Source organism: Vulpes vulpes, chromosome 3 (genome assembly GCF_048418805.1).
Source record: "Vulpes vulpes isolate BD-2025 chromosome 3, VulVul3, whole genome shotgun sequence".
NCBI lineage: Eukaryota > Metazoa > Chordata > Mammalia > Carnivora > Canidae > Vulpes > Vulpes vulpes.
In genome coordinates, this window is record NC_132782.1 from 46,051,604 (window position 1) to 46,065,915 (window position 14,312).

General features: G+C 35.9%; 1 pseudogene; it reads left to right on the forward strand.

Annotated features, from left to right (window-relative positions):
* Positions 1 to 9,594: 9,594 nt before the first annotated feature.
* LOC112933332 (glyceraldehyde-3-phosphate dehydrogenase pseudogene) lies at positions 9,595 to 10,529 on the forward strand (annotated as a pseudogene).
* The last annotated feature ends 3,783 nt before the right edge of the window (positions 10,530 to 14,312 follow it).

Consider the following 14,312-nt stretch of genomic DNA (forward strand, 5'->3'; position numbering starts at 1 on the left):
TGTGTCTCTGCCTCTCTCTCTGTGTGTCTTTCACAAATAAATAAAATCTCTCTCTCTCTCTCTCTCTCTGTGTTATTTCACAAATAAATAAATAAAATCCTTAAAAAAAAGACTAGTATAGAATATAAAACAATATAGAATGGTAATTATATAGAATATAGGTAACACATAGAATAATATAAAATATACGTTTAATAGTATCATGCATATAAATTGAGTTCAATAGTGGTTACATTTTTCCTTCTATTTTTTTGTAAATGGCAGACTTTTTATAAGTAGATAAAACTCTTATAATGGCTCGACAAAATGTATTATGCAGGTAAACTTAAACTCATAGTCTTTTAAATTGTTGTAATAACATATACCATATTAACAGTATTTAAATTAATATCCATTATGTCCTTATTTTTTCTCCTTATTTAACTAACTTTAAAAGCTAACAGTTGGCTTTTAAAATCATGCATTTAACACTATAAGTATTTCATGGGGTTTATTTGTTTTTAATTTCAAAACATTTTAGCTATCAGGGAAAAAAGGGGGATAAAATTGTAGCTTTCAAAATGTCTTAACCAGAAGTCTCATGAATCAAACATACTGGAAGCTGAGAAACTCCTTACAGAATTCCTGAACGAGGCAATAAAAACATAAAGTTATGGGACCAGCAGGAAAATGAAATACTACAGTAAACACAAGAAAGAACAATGAAGATTGAGAGGGATTATGATGAGAAAGGGGCACAGGTCCTGTCAAAAGGGGCTGTCACAACTCATTTCTGGCCAAGTGCAGCCCTGTTGGAATATGGTTCTAGGGACCCATATGTTATAATTGCTCTTTTCAAATAATTGCTGGCATCCAAATACTTAAGGAATGTAACGAGCTTCATCCAGTATAAGATAATAAATATTTATTATTAGAAATTGCCAGAACACAGGAACTGTGTGCGTGTGTCTGTGTGCTTTTTAAACACATCTTGGGAACAGACATCCTTTACATGGGTCTTTGTTATAAAATATGTCCTTCATTTTCTGTGAAGTCATCTTAATGTATTCTATCAAATATGGAATGAAAAAATTCAATTCATTTGGCACCTGAATTTTTGAACAATTTCTTTCCGATACAAAAGTGATAAAATTGTCAAGTTCAAAAGTTAAACAATCTTACAGATTTTATTTGAAGAATATGATATATCATGAATGGTTTTAAGAAAGGCTTCCTTAAAACTCGTAGCATTTTACCATCTCTCACTTAGTATTAATCTTGAAGCTTAGACCTGTGGACATACAGTGCTTAGAGCAAGCGTTTTACAATGATCTCATACAGCTGGCTCACACACACTGAAGAAACCCTCTAGGACAGAATTTGTCCTTTTACTCATGCTGGAACCACACCTACAATGAGATGGAATATTGTACAAATTGGTATGATTTCATCATTGTTAATCATTGGATCTGTTCTCTGGTTGGAAATAGAACATGTAGCATATTCCTAGTGGTGTCATCCTCGCTGGCACCCTTGGATTGAATGATCCACATAGACAGGATTCAAAAGCTTCCCAGGAGTATTATAAAACTCCACAGGTGATCAACCTGCAGCCCACATTCCCACTTCTTCAGGCCTTACTTTTGATGCTTTAGCTGTGACTAATATCTCTTTGTCAGTCATTTCTGTATAAAAACTTGTTCCCCACTTAGCTCTATTGTATTCAAACAGGTAACCTAACCTAAAGGAGATTTCTTTTCTGAACAAAATACTGGGGAAAAATGGTGTGACTTCTTTGTTGCTTTCACTTGAAAGCTATTTTCCCTCATTTTGTGTTGGAAGGTATCCTTTGACTATTAGTATTATACTCTCTTTCATCCTCTTTGAAAATGATTTTCTTCACTTTTTCTCGGCTGCAAATGATCTGGCTAACAGCTTGTCTAGGTGAGGAAAAAATTCCCCCAAAATGCTATTCCACTTAACTAAAAATCTTTCCTTTTCAATTAATATATGGGTATTAATAACAGATATGTGAGACCCTATTGGCGAATAACCAACCGAAGGACTATATACAGTAGCTTTCAAATACTTTATAACAACAACATTTTAAAATCTGGTCTCTGGGAAAGTACTAAACCGAGGGCCTGCAGATGATGCTTCAAGTTCAGGAAACATCACTAAATACTGTTCTGACCTTGGGCTTAACCACTCTGAGACTTCACTGTCCTGTTCTCCATGATGAGAAGATGAAAACACTTATTTCTCAGACGACGTACTTGTGGAAAACATATGTGCAAGTGAGACAAACTATGTGACAGAATTTTGTAATAAAATGCTATTGAAACACAATAAATCACCACTACTGAACACTAATCTGAGCTCTCTTCATCCAAACCTTCCCAATCACATCTCTTCTGGAGGGTATTATATTTCCAGAGGTCCCATTTCACAGGATGAATTCTCAAGAAGTGAGGCTGGACTTTGAACCCAATGAAACTGGTACTCAGTCGTAAAGGACAATCAAAGACACCCTGACCTCTGTATCTTGGGCAGGGACAGGCATTAAAAGACCCACCAGCTCTTTTTTTTTTTTTCTTTAAGATTTTATTTATTTATTCATGAAAGACACTGAGACAGAGAGAGGCAGAGATACAGGCAGAGGGAGGAGGATGCAGGACTCGATCCCAGGACCCCAGGATCATGCCCTGAGCCGAAGGCAGAAGCTAAGCCACTGAGCCACCCAGGCATCCCAAGAGTGGCCAGTTCTTATCAAGCAGGAAAGCCAGAAATTGGAGCCTCCATAAGCACAGAAAAACTCAGGAGAAAGTTTTCAGGAGACAGGGCCTCAGGATTTTCTAAGAGCCAAGCACCCAGCAGGAGGAAATTTTTGTTGGATACTTGCAGCAGGGATAGTGAAATGTTGAGAACAATTTGACAAGTTTGATGTAAGATGAGAAGATCCTGGGGCAGCATTTGGCATTCATGTCCTAATGTAATCTCTCCAACATTCCAACACAGTAAATGCAAGCCTACCGCTGATTTGTCCATTTAGAAAGAAGCATATAACTTTTTTTGGCCAGTATCAAACTTCCCTATTAATCTGTCATATGGATTTATGCCTCTGTCAATTCAAGCCAATGGCAGATATGAAGAGACCATGAGAAGCGTTCAAGGGACAGAGTAGGGCACCTGGGTGGCTCAATGGTTAAGCATCTGCCTTTGGCTCAGGTTGTGATCCTAGCGTCCTGGGATCGAGTCCTACATCAGGCTCCCCTCAGGGAGCCTACTTCTCCCTCTGCCTCTTTCTCTGCCTCTCTCTCCATGTCACTCATGAATAAATAAATTAATTAAATAAAGGGATGGGGTAAAAAACAAAATCTTAAAATTAATTTGTAATATCAGTATTAAAACAAAATATTGTACTCTTTGTATTTGTTTACTATTTTTTTCAATTCCTCCTCCCCCATAACTATACCCCAAAGTAAGCTGTGTACACAAATAGGGAATAGAGTCCTAGGTTTTAAACTATCATTCAAGGTTATTTTTCTTTAAGGAATGCTTTGTGAAATGAAGCAGAAGTAAAGCAATAGAACATTTTGATCCATTCAGGCCATAATGTTGAATTTATTTAAAAATAAAGTTTCAAATAGGATAGTTCATTTTTGAAATAATTGATGCAACTTCTAAAAATGATGAAGCATTAAAAATCAAAACAGAGGTTTATGCCAAAGAAATCAGGATAAAATGACTGGAACAATTTGTTTCAGCCATAGGTTATACTGACATTTTTCTTGGTTCAAAATCTGTCAGGCTATCAAGTTCCTTTCCTTGGGACATTTCATTTTTAAATACTTTTTCTCCTAAATGTTGATAGACCATTAACTCTGATTCTCTTAGATAAGAGATCCAGATTTCTTTTTCATATAGCTATCCACTTGTCACCATGACACTAATTGAGCAATTTATATTTTTTCCAGCTATTTATTTGGCTATCATTGCCATCTACATAATCCCCAAATACAGTAAGTCTGTTTTTTATCTTATCTTATTCCAATGATTATTCTTACTTTAGAATTACACCTTTGAAAACTGCTTTAGATTTTACCTAGCATGCACATCAGCACTGTCCAATAGAAATACAATGTCGGCCACATCTATAACTTGACATTTTTTTAATAGCCTTATTTGTAAAAAAAGATAAAAAGAAGCTAGGGACATTAATTTTATTTATATATTTTTAACTCAATGTATCTAAAACTTTTTCATATGCACTTACATTTAAACATGTAATCAAATGATAGTTAATGAGGTAGCATGTTATTTTTCATGTTAAATATTTGAGATGTAGCATGTAGTTTATACTTAAAGCAGATCTCAATTCAGATCAGCCATGGTTCAACTGGCTACTACATTCAACAGTACAAATATAGACAAGAAAATGCGAAAGAAAAGAAACAGTAAAAGTCTTGAAAGAAGATCATCTTTCTGACAGATAATATAAAGAGTTGTAGAACAGTAGTCTTTAAGAGCTTTTCAGGATCAGAGTGCCCTGCATCCAGTACTTCTATGGGGAAATAACACTGGGCAGAGTAAAACATATGACCTTTCCAGGTAAAAATCAAGCATCTCCTAATTAAGCTACTTCTACTTATTGTTCTTTCAAGCTTAAATGAACTTCTCTTGAATCAGGCCCAAAAGCATACAACAAAGTTCACAGTTGTCTCATTTAGTAATTACCTAGAAAGTTTGTCAGTATTGTTTAATAAAAATATCAAATGTAATTCTATATTCACTGGGGTATTTGCTTTGAAATTAATTTTATTCGTCATAGGTTTTACTCATCATCATAGGCATCTGTAGCAGCCTAATTTAATTAATTTTTTTCTTAATAACTTCCTGCAAGGCTACCAGTTCTATCCTACTCTCCCCCTCCCCACAACTAGTTCAATCTCCACAGGGGGTAATCCTTTTAATATATAGTCAGGTCAGGTTACTCTTTTGTTCAAAACCCTCCAAAGAAATCTTGCTCATCCACAGCCAAATCCAACATCTTTACAGTGACCTATATGACCAGAGCTGACCTGTTCTTTAACCTCATCCTTGACCTCTTTTCAACTCCATCCAGACACACCGGGATTATCACTGCTTCTCAGACTCAGCACTTAATGTTTCCTCTGGTTAAACATGTTTCTGCAGATCTGCACATGACCCTGCCCTCAGCTCCTTTAAGAGTTTTCATGAATGTCCACTTCTCAACAGCGTCTAATCTGGTAACATTACAGCATCTCCCATCACCACTCATCCCTGTCCTCTACTTTACTTTTCTTCATACTGTTATCACTATCTAAAATAGTCTAGTTTTCTATCACTGATTTTGGTTGTTGATGTTTCTTCTCCTCTACAATATAAAGTCCAGGAGGGTAGCAGTTATATTCTGTTTGATTTGCTACTACATCCCCATAGCTAGAATAGTCCTATCATTATTTGTCAAACTGAAATATTTGTTTAAATGATTAATTTAAATTTTTGACTAAGGTATATATTTAAAAGAACATGATAGAAAATATACACCACAAATATCACATATTTTTAATTTATCTGATTATGTTTATTTTGATGGTCTAAAAAATATGAATGCATTTTACATGCGTTCTTTATAGCCAATATTCCAAGGAGCAAAATGCTTACAACCAATATTACAGCTAATATTCCAAGGAGTTAAAGCTAAATAAATTAATGAATTAAACATGATTATACTGTAGACATGCAGCTTCTCCATCCTGTTAGCACTTCATTGGTAGGTGACAGTGACAGGATTTGAAAAAATGAGATAAACATATTGTCTGTTCACAGTTATAATGGAGAGTTAAAGCATTCAAAAACATTAGAAATTTAAATGATTTGAGAGATTTCTGAGACAAAATTTTATGCTTTCTTCCACATTACTATAAAGCAAATATTAAGTAAAAGAAATCTCAACCTTAAACTGCTGGAAATTATCCAAGGGTGTTTTCTTTCTTTTCTAACAAGCAATTGTTCATATTTTTTAAAATTAAATAGACCACAATTATCACACTGTCTTTCAAAAAGCCTTTGAAGTTTTAGAGAAATGTGAATTTCTACTGCCTAAGTTTTAAGAATCATGAAACAATACTACATACAAATTAAAAGCTATATTCACAGAAGGATTGAATTAAATACACCCATAACTAACAATCTGAGGAGTTAAATGTATTTTATGGGGTTTATAGATTTCATTAAGAGATGCCTAATGATAAACATAACATCAATTAAAAATGAGCTATAATTTTTGAGAACTTATTATATACTACGCACAATGCTCAGGATATACAATCCAAAAATTCTGAGAACAAATCTGCTCCTTCTGTGACAGTCTGCATTTCATTAAAGAGAACTCCGTATACCCAGGTACTTGGCCCCAATGAAATTAGTCATCTCTAGTAAGAGGGAAAATGGCCATCAAAGGATACCATGTCGTATTTAGTTATGTTAGCTTATAAGGAAGAAGAATCTTTGCAGCTGTATTTAAGAATCTTGATATGGGGAGATTATACTGGATTATCTATCTGGGTCTTAAATCCAATCACAGTGTCTTTCATAAGAGGCTGAGGAACATTATACATATATAATGGAGAAGACAACAGGGCATGCAGTCAAAGATTAGAGTGATTTAGCTATAAGCATAGAAATATCACCAGAAGCTAGAAGAAGCAAGATAGGGAATCTGCCCTAGAGTCTCTGGAGGAAATGTGGCCCTGTTAAAAATCTTGACTTCAGCTCAATAAAACTGATGTTGACCTTCTGGCTTCCAGAATTGTGAAGGAATAAATTTCTATTCTCTTAAGTCAACCAGTTTGTGGTAATTTGTTATAGCAGCCTTAGGGAATTAATACAGATTTTGTTAGGAAAGTGGGGTGCTGCTATAACAAATACCTAAAAATCTAATCAGATAGTGAGTAGAGACTTGGAAAAAAATTTGAGGTAGATGATAGAAAAAGCCTGAACTGCCTTGACCAGAATATGAACAGTAGAAGTATGAAAGATGACTTTGATGAAAACTCAGAAGGAATTGAGAAATATGTTATTGGAAATTGGTGGGTAGATCATCCTTTTTATTTACTGGCAGAAAATTTGCCTGAAAGTGTCCTATTGCCATGTGGAAAGCAGGACTCATAAGAAAGGAATTTAGATTTTTGGCTGAGGAGAGCAAAGTGTTGAAGGTGCAAAGTTGTTTCTTCTTGCTGTTTATAGAAAAACACATGGGGCAAGAGAGAAATCCAGGAAAGAGTTACTAAGAAAAAAGGGAATCAATACTTAAAGATTTGGGAGATTCTAAGACTGTTCAAATAGCAAAAGATGCTAAAATTCAGAGACAAGCTCTTAGGAAATTGTGCTCTGGAAATAAGGCCATGTGTGTGGCTAGAAAAATTTCACTGAAGATATTAGTTTTGTGGATTGGATTCACTCAATCACTCAGCACAAGCCAAGAATAGAAATGGAATTATCTAGGAAAGATCTATGGAGGACTCTGTTGCTAATGTTCTAATTCCCATGAGATAAACAGAATACCCAATAGGTTTTTGAGAACGTTATACCTGCAGAAACACTCCCAGCTTGGGATCAAAGAGACAGAGACAGGACAAAATGAAGGAAAACTGTTAGGGTTTCAAAATTCTATAAGTAGAAAACATACTGATAAAACTAGTCATCTGAAAACATGTACTACCCTTCAAGAAGAGGTAAGGATATGTTGACGGCAAAGCCATGGTCCCAAAGAATGGAGCTGTAGTGTCAAAGGCAGATGCCCAAGCCTAGGAAACAGAGCAGAGCCATGGGCCCAGAGGGCAGAACCTAAAAATACATGGAATTATTTCTAACTCATAAAACATAATGGAATTTTACCTGTTGGATTTCAAAATTCTTTGAGAACACTGACTTCTTCCTCCTTATATTTTATCCCTTTTGGAACAGAAATGTCTATAACTATTATCCTAAGCCAGCTGATAAAGGAAATTTTCAACTTTTAACATTTGTGGTTCCTGCTCCTGGGCTCCCAGGGAAGCTACACTTTAACATTTACCGAGGTCAAAACGACTCCACAAAACCTCAAAGCATGGGCTCTTATTTCTACCCCAAGCACACATTGTATGCCTGCTTTGTTAAAACAAAACACCAAACAAAAAGGAGCATTCCAGACCTAAGAAAAACAAAAAAATTTCCCTGGTTCCCAAAAGATTAGTTATACAGCCTTGCACATACTAAAAACATAAGATAAAGTCTACAACTTTCTGCAATGTCCTTTGTCAGGATGATTTGTAATTCTTTATGTAAAAACAAAACAAAACAAAACAAAACAAAAACAAAAACAAAAAAAGTATGGAACTCTACTGAACATTCCTTCCCTGGAGCACTCTCTTCTTTGTGAAGATTATGTACTTTGGCCAACAGTCCTAATTAGGCTTGAATAAAACGCTTTTCCTTTCTTTTTAAAATTTTAAGAAAAGATTTGTTTACTTTGTGTTGACATGGCTTTACATTATGTTTGGGGACCAGATAGCTAGATTTCTAGTTTCACAGGATCCGAGATGGGGATGAAATTTTTCCCAGGATGGAACATAGGCAGAATCTAAATTATGCTGATTTTGCTTATTTAAATAATAAGATTTGAAAATTTTGAGTTGGTGATATTTAGATACATTTTAGGCTTGTGTTGATGCTGTAATAGATTGATACTTTTGAAGACACAGGGATGGAATAAGTGTGTTTTGCATGTGGGATGGATATGAATCTTTGGAGGCCAGAGGGAAGAGTGTTGTAGACCGAAATGTTCCCCCCAAAGATGTCTGTGTCTGAATCCCCAATTCCACATTCCCATGCCTGGGGACATTACCATCTACGTAAAAAATCAAAAACAAACGAACAAAAAGACATTGAAGATGTACTTTGGTTAAGGATCTTGGATTATAGAATTATCTAGCTGAGCCGTAAATTCAGTAAAAGTGTATGTGTAAAGGGAGGCAGAGGGAAACTTGAAACAGAGAAGAGAAAAGGCAATGGGACAGTGGAAGCAGAGATGGAATAATCTGGCCACAAACCAAGGAATGTTAGCTGCCGCCAGAATCTGGAAGAGCAAAGAGCTGATTTTCCTGTAGAGCATCTGGATAGAACGTGAATACCAAAGAAATGGAAAATACTGATTAAAAGTTAACAAACAAACAAAAAAAAAGTTAACAATAAAAAAAAATAAACTCTCTATGTGTCAAAACTTGCAAGGCATTGCTAAACCTGAACTCACAGGAAACTTTATAGCCCTTAATACCTTTATCAAGAATAAGCAAGATTAGAAACTGAAAAGTCTGGCTTTTGGCACAATTAGAAGTAGAGTGCAACAGAGCAAATTCAAAGAAAGAAGTTCACAAATGATGAATGTAAAAAGAGACTCTCTGCTCTTCCCCATTCCACAGACAACCTCATCTTCTGGTGCAGTGCCAGGTGTGTCCCTGAGACACAATAGCTAATATTAAACAGATCTGGCAATAATGGGCACATGGTGTCACCATCAATGACCATGACCCTTTCTTTGACTTCAACTACATGGTCTACCTATTCCAGTATATTCCTCCCAGGACAAATTCAACAGCACAGTCAAGGCTGAGAATGGGAAATTTGTCATCTATGGAAAGCCCATCTCCATCTTCCAGAGGTGAGATCCCACCAATATCAAATGGGGTGATTCTGGTGCTGAGTATGTTATGGAGTCCACCTCATGCTCACCACCATGAAGGGGCTGGGACTCACTTGAAGGGTGGGATCAAGGAGTGATCATCTCTGCCTCTTCTGCTGATGGCCCCAGGTTTGTGATGGGCTTGATGACAAATCCCTTAAGATTATCAGCAATGCCTTCTGCACCACCAACTGCTTAGCTCCTCTGGCCAAGATCATCCATGACAATGTTGGCATCATGAAGGGACCCATGGCCACAGTCCATGACATCACTGCCACCCAAAAAATTATAGACAGTGCCTCCGGGAAGTTGTGATGTGCTGGCTGAGAACATCATCTCTGCTTCTGCAGGTGCTGCCAAAGGTATAGCAAAGTCATCCCTGAGCTGAATAGTAAGCTCACTGGCATGGGCTTCCGTGTCTCCACCTCCAATGTGTCAGTCGTGGATCCAAACTGCTGCCTAAGGAAAGCTGCCAAATATGATGAGAGCAAGAAAATGATGGAGCAGTCATTGTAGGGCCTCTTCAAGAGTATCCTGGGCTACATTGACCAGGTTGTCTCTTGCAACTTTGACAGTGATATCCATTCTTTCACTTTCAAGCTGGGCCTGGCATTGCTCTCAATGACCACTTTGTCAAGCTCATTTCTGTTATGACAATGAATTTGGCTACAGCCACCAAGTGGTGGACCTAATGGTCCACATGGCCTCCAAAGGAGTAAGAGCTCCCTGGACCATCAGCCCCAGTGAGAGCAAAAGGAAAAGAGAAGCCCTCAGACTCTGGAGAGTCCTTCCCTCAACACACTGAGACTCTCCCAACCTCTACATAGTTTCCTCCCAGATCTCCTGAAGAAGGGCTTGAGGAGCACTACTGTGTCATGTACCATGAATAAAGTATACCATAGCCAGCTTAAAAAAAAATCTAGAATACCAATAAGAAAAGGAAAAGACAAACATAAATAAATATATTCTGAAATTAAAAGGAGAAATATCTACAGATAAAAATAAGATATAAAACTACTAAAATTATGTTAAAAGTATGAATTTCTGCCTCTAGTCATGATGGAGTAAGAAGTATCAGACACACTGTTCCACTATGACCAAAGAAAAATCTAGATAAAAGAAATAAAATATTTCTTTCAAGCACTGGAAAACAGGCATGCAAGGCTATGGAAATGGGAAGGTGGAAAGCAAATGAGATGACCCATACCATCACTCTGACTTTTCAGTAATTTCTAGACAGCTTGTGCAGGATTGGTTAGAAAGAGAGAGAGTGTGTGTGAACTTGGTGATATTAATGAATTAAAGAGATAAAAATTGAAGTTCTGGAGGCTGTAGAGGATGGAAGTTGCAGAGTTTCAGAGAAGGAAGGGGGCTATGAAGAAAAAGTCTCCAATATCTGCTTAGAAGGCTCCTTGAAACTTCACTGAATATGAGGCCACCTACCTCCAAGGTAAAAACTCTGTGAAACCAGGCAAAAAAGAGCACTTGTGCTCTCAGTTTAGTAATATCCAGGGTTCAAACGTGTTGGTAGACCTTTGAGTTCTTACCAGCCAGAATTTGGAATCCTTGGCAATCACATGAGACATTGATTAGGGTGTTACCTTGGTAATAAGACTGTATTTGAATTATCCCTGGAGTGAAGGCTGCTCAAGTCCAACCTAATAAATCTTTAAAATACTCCCCAATGTATTGATTCCATATCTTAGCCATTTGATAAAATAAAACTGAATGATCTATAAAAAAGTACAACAAAACCCCAGTAGTATTCAACAATGTACCAATCATCATAATTATAGTTGAAAAGCTTAACACTCCTCTATTAACAATTGATGGGACAAACAAACATTAAATTTGTAAGGATATAGAGGACTTGAATAACACTATCAACCTACTTGGCATGGCGTAACTGATATTTATAAAACACTCTACCTAATAATGATAGAATACACATAAAATATTCAGCAAGATAGATTATATGCTGAGCCATAACACAAGCCTAATAAAATTTTAAAAGTTCACATCACACAGAATATGTTCTCTGAACGTACTGAAATTAAATTAGAAATCAAAAAGTGAAGTAAAAAATATCTAGAAATATCCCATACTGTTGGAAATTCCACAATAATTATTTTCAAATAATCTACAGATACTATGTATACAGTCAAGGATATTATGATAGTATTTGGTGACAGATGGTAGCTACATATGTGGCAAGGACAGTATAACGTATAGAGTTTTCCAGTCATCTGAATGTTGCATATTTGAAACTAACACTGTTTATCAACTATACTTTAATAGTTTGGTAGACTTCACCAGTGGGACAAAGAGGAGTTGGATAGAAATTAGATAGTACATGAGAATAAGTGAAAATAAAGTACAATATATAAAAATCGTTGAACTGTAGGTAAAATAGTGTTTAGAATGAAACTTGAATATTTTATTGCATAAATTATAAAAATAAAAAATTTTGAAGTTCATAATCTAAATTTTCATTAAAAAGCTAAAAAAATGAATTAAAATAAAATGAGGAAAATAATAAAGATAAAAACAGGAATAAATTAATCAGAAAATGAACCAACAATAAATCAAGGAAATCAAAAGATCATTGTAAAGATCAGTAACATTGGTAAACCTCTCAGTGTGATCAAGAAAAAGAAGTACACAAATGATCAGAATCATGGAAAAAAGAGGAGAGACATCACTACATATCTTAGAAACATGGTAAGCACAAAAAAGTCATATTATAAACCAGTTTATAGCAATAAATTTGACAACTTCAATGAATTATTTAATAGATACATGGCTATTCAGGACATCTATTACTTCTGGAGCAAGCTAGGTGTTGAAATTCAATTTCAAAGAATTTGTCCTTTTGTCCATTTCATTGAAATAAAAGAACAAACATTTCCTAACTTATTCTACAAAACTACTGCCACCTTGATTAGCAAAGTGGATTGGGAAAATACAAAGAAAATAAATCACAGCCTGCTTTGATTGGAATCACAAAAGTAGAAATCCTAAAGAAAATACCAGCTGATTTCCATTATACCTAACAACAATAATAGAAATATAAATACGGGTGGGATGTCGTTTAATATTTGCTTATATTTATAAAGATGTGGAACGATTAACTTTGGTCACGAGTATGGAGCTTATCAGCAATTTTGTAGATTTTGGTTCAGTTTCCCCAGGTACAACCTCACCTCTGACTCAGAGCCATAAGGAGGAAGGGCCCGTGTTCCCACAAGCCAGTCTCCCCTTATTCAGCATGTTGTCCACATCAAATGAAGCCTGCTGGTAAGAGCTGGGCTACTTACTATCCAGGCAGGGCTGTCATGTTCTTTTGGGTTGTTACTCTCCAATTGTTCTCCAAGTCTGTTTTATGGGAAAAGGCAATGCAAAAATCCTGGGATCCCAATCAGCTTTGCTGCAACATCTGCTTGACCGACAGCATTTTCCCCAACCCATTATGTTGTCATTTATTAGTTATGGGATTCAAATAGAGTATTTGCTGTCCTTCTGGAAGTATGATCGATTCTCACTCTGCTGGCAAAATGAACGGGGCATCGGAGTTACCTCATTTCTTGTTTCACAGCAATGTGCTCAGAGCTTCTTTATATGCTCCTCAAATTCCCTTTCCGTGAGATATAAGCCGTGTGTTTCTGTGAGCATTCGTTATTGGTGGTACATATTGGACCCTTTCTTAGTTTCAAAATATATGATGTTATCTCTTCTATTTTGCATCTTCTTGCTCATTTCTGTACGTGTTGAGGTGACGGATGGTGCAAATCTCTACTTGTGACACTTTCTTTGCAGTCACTCTGCCCATAGATATGTTGTTATTTATGTGCTTGTATTTGTAACTTTATACTTGGGCTACCGAGAGTTTCCATTCCTCTTATTTAAACTAACTGCTGTTTTTCACACATAAGAATAAAAATATTAATCTGCCATCAATAGGTATTTCAATTTAGATTTTTCCCCCATCATAAAGATAAATGGAACTGAATCACTTGCATTCTTAATCAAGTGCAAGCATTTACAATATGATGATTCAACAATTCTACACATTTCTTAGTGCTCGTCAAGATAAGTATACACTTAACCCCTTTACCTATTTAACCCATTCCCTCCCCACTTCCTCTCTGGCAGTCACTAGCTTGTTCTCTAAGATTGTTGTCTCTTTTTTGTCGTCGTTTAGTCGTTTTTTGTTTTTTTGTTTTTTTTTTTTTTTCTCTCTTAAACTCCACATACGAATGAAATCAAAGAGTATTTGTCTTTCTCTGTCTGACTGATTTAGCACTGTACTCTCCAGGTCCATCCATATTATTGCTAATAGCAAAAAAAAAAAAAAATAGCATGATCTTCTGTTATGATGAATATTCTGCTGTATGTGTGTGTATGTGTGTGTGTGTCTGTACACCACTTGTTCATATTCGGATGTATGCTTTGGTTGATTCCATGTCTTGGCTATTGTAAATAATGCTGCAATAAACATAGGGGTGCATATATCTCTTCAAAGTAGTGTTTTTGCTTTCTTTGGGGAAATATCCAGTAGTGGAATTATTGGATCATCTGGTAATTCTAT